This window comes from Anomaloglossus baeobatrachus, unplaced genomic scaffold (assembly GCF_048569485.1).
Source record: "Anomaloglossus baeobatrachus isolate aAnoBae1 unplaced genomic scaffold, aAnoBae1.hap1 Scaffold_918, whole genome shotgun sequence".
Taxonomy (NCBI): domain Eukaryota; kingdom Metazoa; phylum Chordata; class Amphibia; order Anura; family Aromobatidae; genus Anomaloglossus; species Anomaloglossus baeobatrachus.
The window spans coordinates 1-17,099 of NW_027445314.1; the positions used below are offsets into that span (position 1 = coordinate 1).

Consider the following 17,099-nt stretch of genomic DNA (forward strand, 5'->3'; position numbering starts at 1 on the left):
GCTCTGTCCACTCCACGCATTGACCTGGTATTGCAGTACCTCCAGGAACGGTGCACCCCTTCTTAACCCAGTTTCCAAAAGCAGAACTCAATTCACCTGATTCATATTAGCCCGATTTAATGAATTGGAAGAAAGCATACGTCTTCATATGCACCTCAATTTGGCCCATTCACTTTTCACACTTCCTCCTTTTGTTTTTTATCTTTCACACTTTTGACTTTCTTTATTCATCCAAATAGCAAACTCATCACCACTCAACCTGACCAACTCGGCTATGTCCCCGTGCTGCAGTTCTCTGTCTTATCTAGATCATTTGCAATTGAATGGAATAGATCCCTTTTGGACAAAGTGGATTCACCTGCTGCTGCAGTGACCACAGGTGTGATAACATCTAGAATTGGCATCTGGTGCGATCTCTCCGCTTCCACTCCAAAGAAAGTTACCTGTTTATTCCTATCATGCATTGGTTTTTGGGGTTTTCTTTGAGTAATGATGATCTCTTTAGTAGTCTGTTGGCGCCCTCTCCTGGAGGAATAGTTTGCTTGCTCTTGGACATTCTAAAAGAGAGGTCATGATAGACATTGAGCTTCTGAGCTCAATTGGGGACAGTCATGGGTGATGAATGTTTGCAACCTACTGCGAAGCCTCATACCGCAATATAAGGAACGTCAAATACTAAGAAAGGGCGGCCTATGAAAGAATTACTACTTTCAATAAGTACACTTAAACGGCTAATTGGGAATAGAAAAACTGTAAAAAGCCCTCTGAGAAAGCCCCCCTCTAACCTTTGATAGTAAGCTTTTCTGTAGTCTGCCTGTTGATGTATTTTCCGTTTGAACTGTGCACAACATGAAGAGACGGAACACTGGCGGCTTGTCACAATGCCCCCCGATGACATCACAATAGCGCTGCTGCCTAGAAAACAAGCTGCGCAGAAGAAGTTGTTCTTTGGGTGGGAGGGTGGGCTAGTGGAAGGAGGGGGCAATCTCTTTTTTTCCCGGGTGGTAGGGGGATGACAGGAGAAGGGAAGCGGGTGGTGAGAAAGGTACAGAGGGCAGGGTTTGGGGGCTGGGAAGGAAAGGGAAAAGATTAGGGTTTGGGGATGATGAAAGGGCTTTCTACGGGTAAGGATGGCAAAGGGTGGCAGTGACGGAAAGTCAGGCAACCTGTCCTGTCCGTCTTTTTGTATCGTGAATTGGAAAGACTGCAAGGGGGAGGGGAGTTGCTTGCGCCCTAAAGGAGGAGTTATTCAGATTCATTGCAGTGGGCGGCGGCTGCAAAACGCACCATTCTTCTTGTTTTGGCTCTGCAAAGCAGCCTTTTCAAGGGTTGGCTTGGGTGACAAAATGTCTTGTGTAGGCGTGGGTTTGTCTCCCTCTCGCTCTCTCTCCCTAAGATGTGTCCGGCATAGGCCAGGGTGCCACTCGAGGCCCAAACCAATTCTGGTTATCGCTTCTCGGCCTTTTGGCTAAGATCAAGTGTAGTATCTGTTCTTATCAGTTTAATATCTGATACGTCCCCTATCTGGGGACCATATATTAAATGGATTTTTAGAACAGGGAGATGGAAAAAGAGCTTGCTCTGTCCACTCCACGCATTGACCTGGTATTGCAGTACCTCCAGGAACGGTGCACCCCTTCTTAACCCAGTTTCCAAAAGCAGAACTCAATTCACCTGATTCATATTAGCCCGATTTAATGAATTGGAAGAAAGCATACGTCTTCATATGCACCTCAATTTGGCCCATTCACTTTTCACACTTCCTCCTTTTGTTTTTTATCTTTCACACTTTTGACTTTCTTTATTCATCCAAATAGCAAACTCATCACCACTCAACCTGACCAACTCGGCTATGTCCCCGTGCTGCAGTTCTCTGTCTTATCTAGATCATTTGCAATTGAATGGAATAGATCCCTTTTGGACAAAGTGGATTCACCTGCTGCTGCAGTGACCACAGGTGTGATAACATCTAGAATTGGCATCTGGTGCGATCTCTCCGCTTCCACTCCAAAGAAAGTTACCTGTTTATTCCTATCATGCATTGGTTTTTGGGGTTTTCTTTGAGTAATGATGATCTCTTTAGTAGTCTGTTGGCGCCCTCTCCTGGAGGAATAGTTTGCTTGCTCTTGGACATTCTAAAAGAGAGGTCATGATAGACATTGAGCTTCTGAGCTCAATTGGGGACAGTCATGGGTGATGAATGTTTGCAACCTACTGCGAAGCCTCATACCGCAATATAAGGAACGTCAAATACTAAGAAAGGGCGGCCTATGAAAGAATTACTACTTTCAATAAGTACACTTAAACGGCTAATTGGGAATAGAAAAACTGTAAAAAGCCCTCTGAGAAAGCCCCCCTCTAACCTTTGATAGTAAGCTTTTCTGTAGTCTGCCTGTTGATGTATTTTCCGTTTGAACTGTGCACAACATGAAGAGACGGAACACTGGCGGCTTGTCACAATGCCCCCCGATGACATCACAATAGCGCTGCTGCCTAGAAAACAAGCTGCGCAGAAGAAGTTGTTCTTTGGGTGGGAGGGTGGGCTAGTGGAAGGAGGGGGCAATCTCTTTTTTTCCCGGGTGGTAGGGGGATGACAGGAGAAGGGAAGCGGGTGGTGAGAAAGGTACAGAGGGCAGGGTTTGGGGGCTGGGAAGGAAAGGGAAAAGATTAGGGTTTGGGGATGATGAAAGGGCTTTCTACGGGTAAGGATGGCAAAGGGTGGCAGTGACGGAAAGTCAGGCAACCTGTCCTGTCCGTCTTTTTGTATCGTGAATTGGAAAGACTGCAAGGGGGAGGGGAGTTGCTTGCGCCCTAAAGGAGGAGTTATTCAGATTCATTGCAGTGGGCGGCGGCTGCAAAACGCACCATTCTTCTTGTTTTGGCTCTGCAAAGCAGCCTTTTCAAGGGTTGGCTTGGGTGACAAAATGTCTTGTGTAGGCGTGGGTTTGTCTCCCTCTCGCTCTCTCTCCCTAAGATGTGTCCGGCATAGGCCAGGGTGCCACTCGAGGCCCAAACCAATTCTGGTTATCGCTTCTCGGCCTTTTGGCTAAGATCAAGTGTAGTATCTGTTCTTATCAGTTTAATATCTGATACGTCCCCTATCTGGGGACCATATATTAAATGGATTTTTAGAACAGGGAGATGGAAAAAGAGCTTGCTCTGTCCACTCCACGCATTGACCTGGTATTGCAGTACCTCCAGGAACGGTGCACCCCTTCTTAACCCAGTTTCCAAAAGCAGAACTCAATTCACCTGATTCATATTAGCCCGATTTAATGAATTGGAAGAAAGCATACGTCTTCATATGCACCTCAATTTGGCCCATTCACTTTTCACACTTCCTCCTTTTGTTTTTTATCTTTCACACTTTTGACTTTCTTTATTCATCCAAATAGCAAACTCATCACCACTCAACCTGACCAACTCGGCTATGTCCCCGTGCTGCAGTTCTCTGTCTTATCTAGATCATTTGCAATTGAATGGAATAGATCCCTTTTGGACAAAGTGGATTCACCTGCTGCTGCAGTGACCACAGGTGTGATAACATCTAGAATTGGCATCTGGTGCGATCTCTCCGCTTCCACTCCAAAGAAAGTTACCTGTTTATTCCTATCATGCATTGGTTTTTGGGGTTTTCTTTGAGTAATGATGATCTCTTTAGTAGTCTGTTGGCGCCCTCTCCTGGAGGAATAGTTTGCTTGCTCTTGGACATTCTAAAAGAGAGGTCATGATAGACATTGAGCTTCTGAGCTCAATTGGGGACAGTCATGGGTGATGAATGTTTGCAACCTACTGCGAAGCCTCATACCGCAATATAAGGAACGTCAAATACTAAGAAAGGGCGGCCTATGAAAGAATTACTACTTTCAATAAGTACACTTAAACGGCTAATTGGGAATAGAAAAACTGTAAAAAGCCCTCTGAGAAAGCCCCCCTCTAACCTTTGATAGTAAGCTTTTCTGTAGTCTGCCTGTTGATGTATTTTCCGTTTGAACTGTGCACAACATGAAGAGACGGAACACTGGCGGCTTGTCACAATGCCCCCCGATGACATCACAATAGCGCTGCTGCCTAGAAAACAAGCTGCGCAGAAGAAGTTGTTCTTTGGGTGGGAGGGTGGGCTAGTGGAAGGAGGGGGCAATCTCTTTTTTTCCCGGGTGGTAGGGGGATGACAGGAGAAGGGAAGCGGGTGGTGAGAAAGGTACAGAGGGCAGGGTTTGGGGGCTGGGAAGGAAAGGGAAAAGATTAGGGTTTGGGGATGATGAAAGGGCTTTCTACGGGTAAGGATGGCAAAGGGTGGCAGTGACGGAAAGTCAGGCAACCTGTCCTGTCCGTCTTTTTGTATCGTGAATTGGAAAGACTGCAAGGGGGAGGGGAGTTGCTTGCGCCCTAAAGGAGGAGTTATTCAGATTCATTGCAGTGGGCGGCGGCTGCAAAACGCACCATTCTTCTTGTTTTGGCTCTGCAAAGCAGCCTTTTCAAGGGTTGGCTTGGGTGACAAAATGTCTTGTGTAGGCGTGGGTTTGTCTCCCTCTCGCTCTCTCTCCCTAAGATGTGTCCGGCATAGGCCAGGGTGCCACTCGAGGCCCAAACCAATTCTGGTTATCGCTTCTCGGCCTTTTGGCTAAGATCAAGTGTAGTATCTGTTCTTATCAGTTTAATATCTGATACGTCCCCTATCTGGGGACCATATATTAAATGGATTTTTAGAACAGGGAGATGGAAAAAGAGCTTGCTCTGTCCACTCCACGCATTGACCTGGTATTGCAGTACCTCCAGGAACGGTGCACCCCTTCTTAACCCAGTTTCCAAAAGCAGAACTCAATTCACCTGATTCATATTAGCCCGATTTAATGAATTGGAAGAAAGCATACGTCTTCATATGCACCTCAATTTGGCCCATTCACTTTTCACACTTCCTCCTTTTGTTTTTTATCTTTCACACTTTTGACTTTCTTTATTCATCCAAATAGCAAACTCATCACCACTCAACCTGACCAACTCGGCTATGTCCCCGTGCTGCAGTTCTCTGTCTTATCTAGATCATTTGCAATTGAATGGAATAGATCCCTTTTGGACAAAGTGGATTCACCTGCTGCTGCAGTGACCACAGGTGTGATAACATCTAGAATTGGCATCTGGTGCGATCTCTCCGCTTCCACTCCAAAGAAAGTTACCTGTTTATTCCTATCATGCATTGGTTTTTGGGGTTTTCTTTGAGTAATGATGATCTCTTTAGTAGTCTGTTGGCGCCCTCTCCTGGAGGAATAGTTTGCTTGCTCTTGGACATTCTAAAAGAGAGGTCATGATAGACATTGAGCTTCTGAGCTCAATTGGGGACAGTCATGGGTGATGAATGTTTGCAACCTACTGCGAAGCCTCATACCGCAATATAAGGAACGTCAAATACTAAGAAAGGGCGGCCTATGAAAGAATTACTACTTTCAATAAGTACACTTAAACGGCTAATTGGGAATAGAAAAACTGTAAAAAGCCCTCTGAGAAAGCCCCCCTCTAACCTTTGATAGTAAGCTTTTCTGTAGTCTGCCTGTTGATGTATTTTCCGTTTGAACTGTGCACAACATGAAGAGACGGAACACTGGCGGCTTGTCACAATGCCCCCCGATGACATCACAATAGCGCTGCTGCCTAGAAAACAAGCTGCGCAGAAGAAGTTGTTCTTTGGGTGGGAGGGTGGGCTAGTGGAAGGAGGGGGCAATCTCTTTTTTTCCCGGGTGGTAGGGGGATGACAGGAGAAGGGAAGCGGGTGGTGAGAAAGGTACAGAGGGCAGGGTTTGGGGGCTGGGAAGGAAAGGGAAAAGATTAGGGTTTGGGGATGATGAAAGGGCTTTCTACGGGTAAGGATGGCAAAGGGTGGCAGTGACGGAAAGTCAGGCAACCTGTCCTGTCCGTCTTTTTGTATCGTGAATTGGAAAGACTGCAAGGGGGAGGGGAGTTGCTTGCGCCCTAAAGGAGGAGTTATTCAGATTCATTGCAGTGGGCGGCGGCTGCAAAACGCACCATTCTTCTTGTTTTGGCTCTGCAAAGCAGCCTTTTCAAGGGTTGGCTTGGGTGACAAAATGTCTTGTGTAGGCGTGGGTTTGTCTCCCTCTCGCTCTCTCTCCCTAAGATGTGTCCGGCATAGGCCAGGGTGCCACTCGAGGCCCAAACCAATTCTGGTTATCGCTTCTCGGCCTTTTGGCTAAGATCAAGTGTAGTATCTGTTCTTATCAGTTTAATATCTGATACGTCCCCTATCTGGGGACCATATATTAAATGGATTTTTAGAACAGGGAGATGGAAAAAGAGCTTGCTCTGTCCACTCCACGCATTGACCTGGTATTGCAGTACCTCCAGGAACGGTGCACCCCTTCTTAACCCAGTTTCCAAAAGCAGAACTCAATTCACCTGATTCATATTAGCCCGATTTAATGAATTGGAAGAAAGCATACGTCTTCATATGCACCTCAATTTGGCCCATTCACTTTTCACACTTCCTCCTTTTGTTTTTTATCTTTCACACTTTTGACTTTCTTTATTCATCCAAATAGCAAACTCATCACCACTCAACCTGACCAACTCGGCTATGTCCCCGTGCTGCAGTTCTCTGTCTTATCTAGATCATTTGCAATTGAATGGAATAGATCCCTTTTGGACAAAGTGGATTCACCTGCTGCTGCAGTGACCACAGGTGTGATAACATCTAGAATTGGCATCTGGTGCGATCTCTCCGCTTCCACTCCAAAGAAAGTTACCTGTTTATTCCTATCATGCATTGGTTTTTGGGGTTTTCTTTGAGTAATGATGATCTCTTTAGTAGTCTGTTGGCGCCCTCTCCTGGAGGAATAGTTTGCTTGCTCTTGGACATTCTAAAAGAGAGGTCATGATAGACATTGAGCTTCTGAGCTCAATTGGGGACAGTCATGGGTGATGAATGTTTGCAACCTACTGCGAAGCCTCATACCGCAATATAAGGAACGTCAAATACTAAGAAAGGGCGGCCTATGAAAGAATTACTACTTTCAATAAGTACACTTAAACGGCTAATTGGGAATAGAAAAACTGTAAAAAGCCCTCTGAGAAAGCCCCCCTCTAACCTTTGATAGTAAGCTTTTCTGTAGTCTGCCTGTTGATGTATTTTCCGTTTGAACTGTGCACAACATGAAGAGACGGAACACTGGCGGCTTGTCACAATGCCCCCCGATGACATCACAATAGCGCTGCTGCCTAGAAAACAAGCTGCGCAGAAGAAGTTGTTCTTTGGGTGGGAGGGTGGGCTAGTGGAAGGAGGGGGCAATCTCTTTTTTTCCCGGGTGGTAGGGGGATGACAGGAGAAGGGAAGCGGGTGGTGAGAAAGGTACAGAGGGCAGGGTTTGGGGGCTGGGAAGGAAAGGGAAAAGATTAGGGTTTGGGGATGATGAAAGGGCTTTCTACGGGTAAGGATGGCAAAGGGTGGCAGTGACGGAAAGTCAGGCAACCTGTCCTGTCCGTCTTTTTGTATCGTGAATTGGAAAGACTGCAAGGGGGAGGGGAGTTGCTTGCGCCCTAAAGGAGGAGTTATTCAGATTCATTGCAGTGGGCGGCGGCTGCAAAACGCACCATTCTTCTTGTTTTGGCTCTGCAAAGCAGCCTTTTCAAGGGTTGGCTTGGGTGACAAAATGTCTTGTGTAGGCGTGGGTTTGTCTCCCTCTCGCTCTCTCTCCCTAAGATGTGTCCGGCATAGGCCAGGGTGCCACTCGAGGCCCAAACCAATTCTGGTTATCGCTTCTCGGCCTTTTGGCTAAGATCAAGTGTAGTATCTGTTCTTATCAGTTTAATATCTGATACGTCCCCTATCTGGGGACCATATATTAAATGGATTTTTAGAACAGGGAGATGGAAAAAGAGCTTGCTCTGTCCACTCCACGCATTGACCTGGTATTGCAGTACCTCCAGGAACGGTGCACCCCTTCTTAACCCAGTTTCCAAAAGCAGAACTCAATTCACCTGATTCATATTAGCCCGATTTAATGAATTGGAAGAAAGCATACGTCTTCATATGCACCTCAATTTGGCCCATTCACTTTTCACACTTCCTCCTTTTGTTTTTTATCTTTCACACTTTTGACTTTCTTTATTCATCCAAATAGCAAACTCATCACCACTCAACCTGACCAACTCGGCTATGTCCCCGTGCTGCAGTTCTCTGTCTTATCTAGATCATTTGCAATTGAATGGAATAGATCCCTTTTGGACAAAGTGGATTCACCTGCTGCTGCAGTGACCACAGGTGTGATAACATCTAGAATTGGCATCTGGTGCGATCTCTCCGCTTCCACTCCAAAGAAAGTTACCTGTTTATTCCTATCATGCATTGGTTTTTGGGGTTTTCTTTGAGTAATGATGATCTCTTTAGTAGTCTGTTGGCGCCCTCTCCTGGAGGAATAGTTTGCTTGCTCTTGGACATTCTAAAAGAGAGGTCATGATAGACATTGAGCTTCTGAGCTCAATTGGGGACAGTCATGGGTGATGAATGTTTGCAACCTACTGCGAAGCCTCATACCGCAATATAAGGAACGTCAAATACTAAGAAAGGGCGGCCTATGAAAGAATTACTACTTTCAATAAGTACACTTAAACGGCTAATTGGGAATAGAAAAACTGTAAAAAGCCCTCTGAGAAAGCCCCCCTCTAACCTTTGATAGTAAGCTTTTCTGTAGTCTGCCTGTTGATGTATTTTCCGTTTGAACTGTGCACAACATGAAGAGACGGAACACTGGCGGCTTGTCACAATGCCCCCCGATGACATCACAATAGCGCTGCTGCCTAGAAAACAAGCTGCGCAGAAGAAGTTGTTCTTTGGGTGGGAGGGTGGGCTAGTGGAAGGAGGGGGCAATCTCTTTTTTTCCCGGGTGGTAGGGGGATGACAGGAGAAGGGAAGCGGGTGGTGAGAAAGGTACAGAGGGCAGGGTTTGGGGGCTGGGAAGGAAAGGGAAAAGATTAGGGTTTGGGGATGATGAAAGGGCTTTCTACGGGTAAGGATGGCAAAGGGTGGCAGTGACGGAAAGTCAGGCAACCTGTCCTGTCCGTCTTTTTGTATCGTGAATTGGAAAGACTGCAAGGGGGAGGGGAGTTGCTTGCGCCCTAAAGGAGGAGTTATTCAGATTCATTGCAGTGGGCGGCGGCTGCAAAACGCACCATTCTTCTTGTTTTGGCTCTGCAAAGCAGCCTTTTCAAGGGTTGGCTTGGGTGACAAAATGTCTTGTGTAGGCGTGGGTTTGTCTCCCTCTCGCTCTCTCTCCCTAAGATGTGTCCGGCATAGGCCAGGGTGCCACTCGAGGCCCAAACCAATTCTGGTTATCGCTTCTCGGCCTTTTGGCTAAGATCAAGTGTAGTATCTGTTCTTATCAGTTTAATATCTGATACGTCCCCTATCTGGGGACCATATATTAAATGGATTTTTAGAACAGGGAGATGGAAAAAGAGCTTGCTCTGTCCACTCCACGCATTGACCTGGTATTGCAGTACCTCCAGGAACGGTGCACCCCTTCTTAACCCAGTTTCCAAAAGCAGAACTCAATTCACCTGATTCATATTAGCCCGATTTAATGAATTGGAAGAAAGCATACGTCTTCATATGCACCTCAATTTGGCCCATTCACTTTTCACACTTCCTCCTTTTGTTTTTTATCTTTCACACTTTTGACTTTCTTTATTCATCCAAATAGCAAACTCATCACCACTCAACCTGACCAACTCGGCTATGTCCCCGTGCTGCAGTTCTCTGTCTTATCTAGATCATTTGCAATTGAATGGAATAGATCCCTTTTGGACAAAGTGGATTCACCTGCTGCTGCAGTGACCACAGGTGTGATAACATCTAGAATTGGCATCTGGTGCGATCTCTCCGCTTCCACTCCAAAGAAAGTTACCTGTTTATTCCTATCATGCATTGGTTTTTGGGGTTTTCTTTGAGTAATGATGATCTCTTTAGTAGTCTGTTGGCGCCCTCTCCTGGAGGAATAGTTTGCTTGCTCTTGGACATTCTAAAAGAGAGGTCATGATAGACATTGAGCTTCTGAGCTCAATTGGGGACAGTCATGGGTGATGAATGTTTGCAACCTACTGCGAAGCCTCATACCGCAATATAAGGAACGTCAAATACTAAGAAAGGGCGGCCTATGAAAGAATTACTACTTTCAATAAGTACACTTAAACGGCTAATTGGGAATAGAAAAACTGTAAAAAGCCCTCTGAGAAAGCCCCCCTCTAACCTTTGATAGTAAGCTTTTCTGTAGTCTGCCTGTTGATGTATTTTCCGTTTGAACTGTGCACAACATGAAGAGACGGAACACTGGCGGCTTGTCACAATGCCCCCCGATGACATCACAATAGCGCTGCTGCCTAGAAAACAAGCTGCGCAGAAGAAGTTGTTCTTTGGGTGGGAGGGTGGGCTAGTGGAAGGAGGGGGCAATCTCTTTTTTTCCCGGGTGGTAGGGGGATGACAGGAGAAGGGAAGCGGGTGGTGAGAAAGGTACAGAGGGCAGGGTTTGGGGGCTGGGAAGGAAAGGGAAAAGATTAGGGTTTGGGGATGATGAAAGGGCTTTCTACGGGTAAGGATGGCAAAGGGTGGCAGTGACGGAAAGTCAGGCAACCTGTCCTGTCCGTCTTTTTGTATCGTGAATTGGAAAGACTGCAAGGGGGAGGGGAGTTGCTTGCGCCCTAAAGGAGGAGTTATTCAGATTCATTGCAGTGGGCGGCGGCTGCAAAACGCACCATTCTTCTTGTTTTGGCTCTGCAAAGCAGCCTTTTCAAGGGTTGGCTTGGGTGACAAAATGTCTTGTGTAGGCGTGGGTTTGTCTCCCTCTCGCTCTCTCTCCCTAAGATGTGTCCGGCATAGGCCAGGGTGCCACTCGAGGCCCAAACCAATTCTGGTTATCGCTTCTCGGCCTTTTGGCTAAGATCAAGTGTAGTATCTGTTCTTATCAGTTTAATATCTGATACGTCCCCTATCTGGGGACCATATATTAAATGGATTTTTAGAACAGGGAGATGGAAAAAGAGCTTGCTCTGTCCACTCCACGCATTGACCTGGTATTGCAGTACCTCCAGGAACGGTGCACCCCTTCTTAACCCAGTTTCCAAAAGCAGAACTCAATTCACCTGATTCATATTAGCCCGATTTAATGAATTGGAAGAAAGCATACGTCTTCATATGCACCTCAATTTGGCCCATTCACTTTTCACACTTCCTCCTTTTGTTTTTTATCTTTCACACTTTTGACTTTCTTTATTCATCCAAATAGCAAACTCATCACCACTCAACCTGACCAACTCGGCTATGTCCCCGTGCTGCAGTTCTCTGTCTTATCTAGATCATTTGCAATTGAATGGAATAGATCCCTTTTGGACAAAGTGGATTCACCTGCTGCTGCAGTGACCACAGGTGTGATAACATCTAGAATTGGCATCTGGTGCGATCTCTCCGCTTCCACTCCAAAGAAAGTTACCTGTTTATTCCTATCATGCATTGGTTTTTGGGGTTTTCTTTGAGTAATGATGATCTCTTTAGTAGTCTGTTGGCGCCCTCTCCTGGAGGAATAGTTTGCTTGCTCTTGGACATTCTAAAAGAGAGGTCATGATAGACATTGAGCTTCTGAGCTCAATTGGGGACAGTCATGGGTGATGAATGTTTGCAACCTACTGCGAAGCCTCATACCGCAATATAAGGAACGTCAAATACTAAGAAAGGGCGGCCTATGAAAGAATTACTACTTTCAATAAGTACACTTAAACGGCTAATTGGGAATAGAAAAACTGTAAAAAGCCCTCTGAGAAAGCCCCCCTCTAACCTTTGATAGTAAGCTTTTCTGTAGTCTGCCTGTTGATGTATTTTCCGTTTGAACTGTGCACAACATGAAGAGACGGAACACTGGCGGCTTGTCACAATGCCCCCCGATGACATCACAATAGCGCTGCTGCCTAGAAAACAAGCTGCGCAGAAGAAGTTGTTCTTTGGGTGGGAGGGTGGGCTAGTGGAAGGAGGGGGCAATCTCTTTTTTTCCCGGGTGGTAGGGGGATGACAGGAGAAGGGAAGCGGGTGGTGAGAAAGGTACAGAGGGCAGGGTTTGGGGGCTGGGAAGGAAAGGGAAAAGATTAGGGTTTGGGGATGATGAAAGGGCTTTCTACGGGTAAGGATGGCAAAGGGTGGCAGTGACAGAAAGTCAGGCAACCTGTCCTGTCCGTCTTTTTGTATCGTGAATTGGAAAGACTGCAAGGGGGAGGGGAGTTGCTTGCGCCCTAAAGGAGGAGTTATTCAGATTCATTGCAGTGGGCGGCGGCTGCAAAACGCACCATTCTTCTTGTTTTGGCTCTGCAAAGCAGCCTTTTCAAGGGTTGGCTTGGGTGACAAAATGTCTTGTGTAGGCGTGGGTTTGTCTCCCTCTCGCTCTCTCTCCCTAAGATGTGTCCGGCATAGGCCAGGGTGCCACTCGAGGCCCAAACCAATTCTGGTTATCGCTTCTCGGCCTTTTGGCTAAGATCAAGTGTAGTATCTGTTCTTATCAGTTTAATATCTGATACGTCCCCTATCTGGGGACCATATATTAAATGGATTTTTAGAACAGGGAGATGGAAAAAGAGCTTGCTCTGTCCACTCCACGCATTGACCTGGTATTGCAGTACCTCCAGGAACGGTGCACCCCTTCTTAACCCAGTTTCCAAAAGCAGAACTCAATTCACCTGATTCATATTAGCCCGATTTAATGAATTGGAAGAAAGCATACGTCTTCATATGCACCTCAATTTGGCCCATTCACTTTTCACACTTCCTCCTTTTGTTTTTTATCTTTCACACTTTTGACTTTCTTTATTCATCCAAATAGCAAACTCATCACCACTCAACCTGACCAACTCGGCTATGTCCCCGTGCTGCAGTTCTCTGTCTTATCTAGATCATTTGCAATTGAATGGAATAGATCCCTTTTGGACAAAGTGGATTCACCTGCTGCTGCAGTGACCACAGGTGTGATAACATCTAGAATTGGCATCTGGTGCGATCTCTCCGCTTCCACTCCAAAGAAAGTTACCTGTTTATTCCTATCATGCATTGGTTTTTGGGGTTTTCTTTGAGTAATGATGATCTCTTTAGTAGTCTGTTGGCGCCCTCTCCTGGAGGAATAGTTTGCTTGCTCTTGGACATTCTAAAAGAGAGGTCATGATAGACATTGAGCTTCTGAGCTCAATTGGGGACAGTCATGGGTGATGAATGTTTGCAACCTACTGCGAAGCCTCATACCGCAATATAAGGAACGTCAAATACTAAGAAAGGGCGGCCTATGAAAGAATTACTACTTTCAATAAGTACACTTAAACGGCTAATTGGGAATAGAAAAACTGTAAAAAGCCCTCTGAGAAAGCCCCCCTCTAACCTTTGATAGTAAGCTTTTCTGTAGTCTGCCTGTTGATGTATTTTCCGTTTGAACTGTGCACAACATGAAGAGACGGAACACTGGCGGCTTGTCACAATGCCCCCCGATGACATCACAATAGCGCTGCTGCCTAGAAAACAAGCTGCGCAGAAGAAGTTGTTCTTTGGGTGGGAGGGTGGGCTAGTGGAAGGAGGGGGCAATCTCTTTTTTTCCCGGGTGGTAGGGGGATGACAGGAGAAGGGAAGCGGGTGGTGAGAAAGGTACAGAGGGCAGGGTTTGGGGGCTGGGAAGGAAAGGGAAAAGATTAGGGTTTGGGGATGATGAAAGGGCTTTCTACGGGTAAGGATGGCAAAGGGTGGCAGTGACGGAAAGTCAGGCAACCTGTCCTGTCCGTCTTTTTGTATCGTGAATTGGAAAGACTGCAAGGGGGAGGGGAGTTGCTTGCGCCCTAAAGGAGGAGTTATTCAGATTCATTGCAGTGGGCGGCGGCTGCAAAACGCACCATTCTTCTTGTTTTGGCTCTGCAAAGCAGCCTTTTCAAGGGTTGGCTTGGGTGACAAAATGTCTTGTGTAGGCGTGGGTTTGTCTCCCTCTCGCTCTCTCTCCCTAAGATGTGTCCGGCATAGGCCAGGGTGCCACTCGAGGCCCAAACCAATTCTGGTTATCGCTTCTCGGCCTTTTGGCTAAGATCAAGTGTAGTATCTGTTCTTATCAGTTTAATATCTGATACGTCCCCTATCTGGGGACCATATATTAAATGGATTTTTAGAACAGGGAGATGGAAAAAGAGCTTGCTCTGTCCACTCCACGCATTGACCTGGTATTGCAGTACCTCCAGGAACGGTGCACCCCTTCTTAACCCAGTTTCCAAAAGCAGAACTCAATTCACCTGATTCATATTAGCCCGATTTAATGAATTGGAAGAAAGCATACGTCTTCATATGCACCTCAATTTGGCCCATTCACTTTTCACACTTCCTCCTTTTGTTTTTTATCTTTCACACTTTTGACTTTCTTTATTCATCCAAATAGCAAACTCATCACCACTCAACCTGACCAACTCGGCTATGTCCCCGTGCTGCAGTTCTCTGTCTTATCTAGATCATTTGCAATTGAATGGAATAGATCCCTTTTGGACAAAGTGGATTCACCTGCTGCTGCAGTGACCACAGGTGTGATAACATCTAGAATTGGCATCTGGTGCGATCTCTCCGCTTCCACTCCAAAGAAAGTTACCTGTTTATTCCTATCATGCATTGGTTTTTGGGGTTTTCTTTGAGTAATGATGATCTCTTTAGTAGTCTGTTGGCGCCCTCTCCTGGAGGAATAGTTTGCTTGCTCTTGGACATTCTAAAAGAGAGGTCATGATAGACATTGAGCTTCTGAGCTCAATTGGGGACAGTCATGGGTGATGAATGTTTGCAACCTACTGCGAAGCCTCATACCGCAATATAAGGAACGTCAAATACTAAGAAAGGGCGGCCTATGAAAGAATTACTACTTTCAATAAGTACACTTAAACGGCTAATTGGGAATAGAAAAACTGTAAAAAGCCCTCTGAGAAAGCCCCCCTCTAACCTTTGATAGTAAGCTTTTCTGTAGTCTGCCTGTTGATGTATTTTCCGTTTGAACTGTGCACAACATGAAGAGACGGAACACTGGCGGCTTGTCACAATGCCCCCCGATGACATCACAATAGCGCTGCTGCCTAGAAAACAAGCTGCGCAGAAGAAGTTGTTCTTTGGGTGGGAGGGTGGGCTAGTGGAAGGAGGGGGCAATCTCTTTTTTTCCCGGGTGGTAGGGGGATGACAGGAGAAGGGAAGCGGGTGGTGAGAAAGGTACAGAGGGCAGGGTTTGGGGGCTGGGAAGGAAAGGGAAAAGATTAGGGTTTGGGGATGATGAAAGGGCTTTCTACGGGTAAGGATGGCAAAGGGTGGCAGTGACGGAAAGTCAGGCAACCTGTCCTGTCCGTCTTTTTGTATCGTGAATTGGAAAGACTGCAAGGGGGAGGGGAGTTGCTTGCGCCCTAAAGGAGGAGTTATTCAGATTCATTGCAGTGGGCGGCGGCTGCAAAACGCACCATTCTTCTTGTTTTGGCTCTGCAAAGCAGCCTTTTCAAGGGTTGGCTTGGGTGACAAAATGTCTTGTGTAGGCGTGGGTTTGTCTCCCTCTCGCTCTCTCTCCCTAAGATGTGTCCGGCATAGGCCAGGGTGCCACTCGAGGCCCAAACCAATTCTGGTTATCGCTTCTCGGCCTTTTGGCTAAGATCAAGTGTAGTATCTGTTCTTATCAGTTTAATATCTGATACGTCCCCTATCTGGGGACCATATATTAAATGGATTTTTAGAACAGGGAGATGGAAAAAGAGCTTGCTCTGTCCACTCCACGCATTGACCTGGTATTGCAGTACCTCCAGGAACGGTGCACCCCTTCTTAACCCAGTTTCCAAAAGCAGAACTCAATTCACCTGATTCATATTAGCCCGATTTAATGAATTGGAAGAAAGCATACGTCTTCATATGCACCTCAATTTGGCCCATTCACTTTTCACACTTCCTCCTTTTGTTTTTTATCTTTCACACTTTTGACTTTCTTTATTCATCCAAATAGCAAACTCATCACCACTCAACCTGACCAACTCGGCTATGTCCCCGTGCTGCAGTTCTCTGTCTTATCTAGATCATTTGCAATTGAATGGAATAGATCCCTTTTGGACAAAGTGGATTCACCTGCTGCTGCAGTGACCACAGGTGTGATAACATCTAGAATTGGCATCTGGTGCGATCTCTCCGCTTCCACTCCAAAGAAAGTTACCTGTTTATTCCTATCATGCATTGGTTTTTGGGGTTTTCTTTGAGTAATGATGATCTCTTTAGTAGTCTGTTGGCGCCCTCTCCTGGAGGAATAGTTTGCTTGCTCTTGGACATTCTAAAAGAGAGGTCATGATAGACATTGAGCTTCTGAGCTCAATTGGGGACAGTCATGGGTGATGAATGTTTGCAACCTACTGCGAAGCCTCATACCGCAATATAAGGAACGTCAAATACTAAGAAAGGGCGGCCTATGAAAGAATTACTACTTTCAATAAGTACACTTAAACGGCTAATTGGGAATAGAAAAACTGTAAAAAGCCCTCTGAGAAAGCCCCCCTCTAACCTTTGATAGTAAGCTTTTCTGTAGTCTGCCTGTTGATGTATTTTCCGTTTGAACTGTGCACAACATGAAGAGACGGAACACTGGCGGCTTGTCACAATGCCCCCCGATGACATCACAATAGCGCTGCTGCCTAGAAAACAAGCTGCGCAGAAGAAGTTGTTCTTTGGGTGGGAGGGTGGGCTAGTGGAAGGAGGGGGCAATCTCTTTTTTTCCCGGGTGGTAGGGGGATGACAGGAGAAGGGAAGCGGGTGGTGAGAAAGGTACAGAGGGCAGGGTTTGGGGGCTGGGAAGGAAAGGGAAAAGATTAGGGTTTGGGGATGATGAAAGGGCTTTCTACGGGTAAGGATGGCAAAGGGTGGCAGTGACGGAAAGTCAGGCAACCTGTCCTGTCCGTCTTTTTGTATCGTGAATTGGAAAGACTGCAAGGGGGAGGGGAGTTGCTTGCGCCCTAAAGGAGGAGTTATTCAGATTCATTGCAGTGGGCGGCGGCTGCAAAACGCACCATTCTTCTTGTTTTGGCTCTGCAAAGCAGCC

The 17,099-nt window shown here is 46.3% G+C and overlaps 10 non-coding genes across 10 annotated transcripts; all 10 read left to right on the forward strand.

Annotated features, from left to right (window-relative positions):
* Positions 1-1,448: 1,448 nt before the first annotated feature.
* Positions 1,449-1,639, forward strand: LOC142289299 (U2 spliceosomal RNA). Its single transcript, XR_012749797.1, has one exon. It is a non-coding gene; the product is annotated as a U2 spliceosomal RNA (small nuclear RNA).
* A 1,387-nt stretch (positions 1,640-3,026) lies between these two features.
* LOC142289310 (U2 spliceosomal RNA) lies at positions 3,027-3,217 on the forward strand. Its single transcript, XR_012749808.1, has one exon. It is a non-coding gene; the product is annotated as a U2 spliceosomal RNA (small nuclear RNA).
* Positions 3,218-4,604: 1,387 nt separating this feature from the next.
* LOC142289322 (U2 spliceosomal RNA) lies at positions 4,605-4,795 on the forward strand. Its single transcript, XR_012749819.1, has one exon. It is a non-coding gene; the product is annotated as a U2 spliceosomal RNA (small nuclear RNA).
* Positions 4,796-6,182: 1,387 nt separating this feature from the next.
* LOC142289331 (U2 spliceosomal RNA) lies at positions 6,183-6,373 on the forward strand. Its single transcript, XR_012749826.1, has one exon. It is a non-coding gene; the product is annotated as a U2 spliceosomal RNA (small nuclear RNA).
* Positions 6,374-7,760: 1,387 nt separating this feature from the next.
* On the forward strand, positions 7,761-7,951 carry LOC142289332 (U2 spliceosomal RNA). Its single transcript, XR_012749827.1, has one exon. It is a non-coding gene; the product is annotated as a U2 spliceosomal RNA (small nuclear RNA).
* Positions 7,952-9,338: 1,387 nt separating this feature from the next.
* LOC142289300 (U2 spliceosomal RNA) lies at positions 9,339-9,529 on the forward strand. Its single transcript, XR_012749798.1, has one exon. It is a non-coding gene; the product is annotated as a U2 spliceosomal RNA (small nuclear RNA).
* Positions 9,530-10,916: 1,387 nt separating this feature from the next.
* Positions 10,917-11,107, forward strand: LOC142289301 (U2 spliceosomal RNA). Its single transcript, XR_012749799.1, has one exon. It is a non-coding gene; the product is annotated as a U2 spliceosomal RNA (small nuclear RNA).
* A 1,387-nt stretch (positions 11,108-12,494) lies between these two features.
* LOC142289302 (U2 spliceosomal RNA) lies at positions 12,495-12,685 on the forward strand. The gene has a single exon (XR_012749800.1). It is a non-coding gene; the product is annotated as a U2 spliceosomal RNA (small nuclear RNA).
* A 1,387-nt stretch (positions 12,686-14,072) lies between these two features.
* On the forward strand, positions 14,073-14,263 carry LOC142289303 (U2 spliceosomal RNA). The gene has a single exon (XR_012749801.1). It is a non-coding gene; the product is annotated as a U2 spliceosomal RNA (small nuclear RNA).
* A 1,387-nt stretch (positions 14,264-15,650) lies between these two features.
* On the forward strand, positions 15,651-15,841 carry LOC142289304 (U2 spliceosomal RNA). Its single transcript, XR_012749802.1, has one exon. It is a non-coding gene; the product is annotated as a U2 spliceosomal RNA (small nuclear RNA).
* Positions 15,842-17,099: the final 1,258 nt, after the last annotated feature.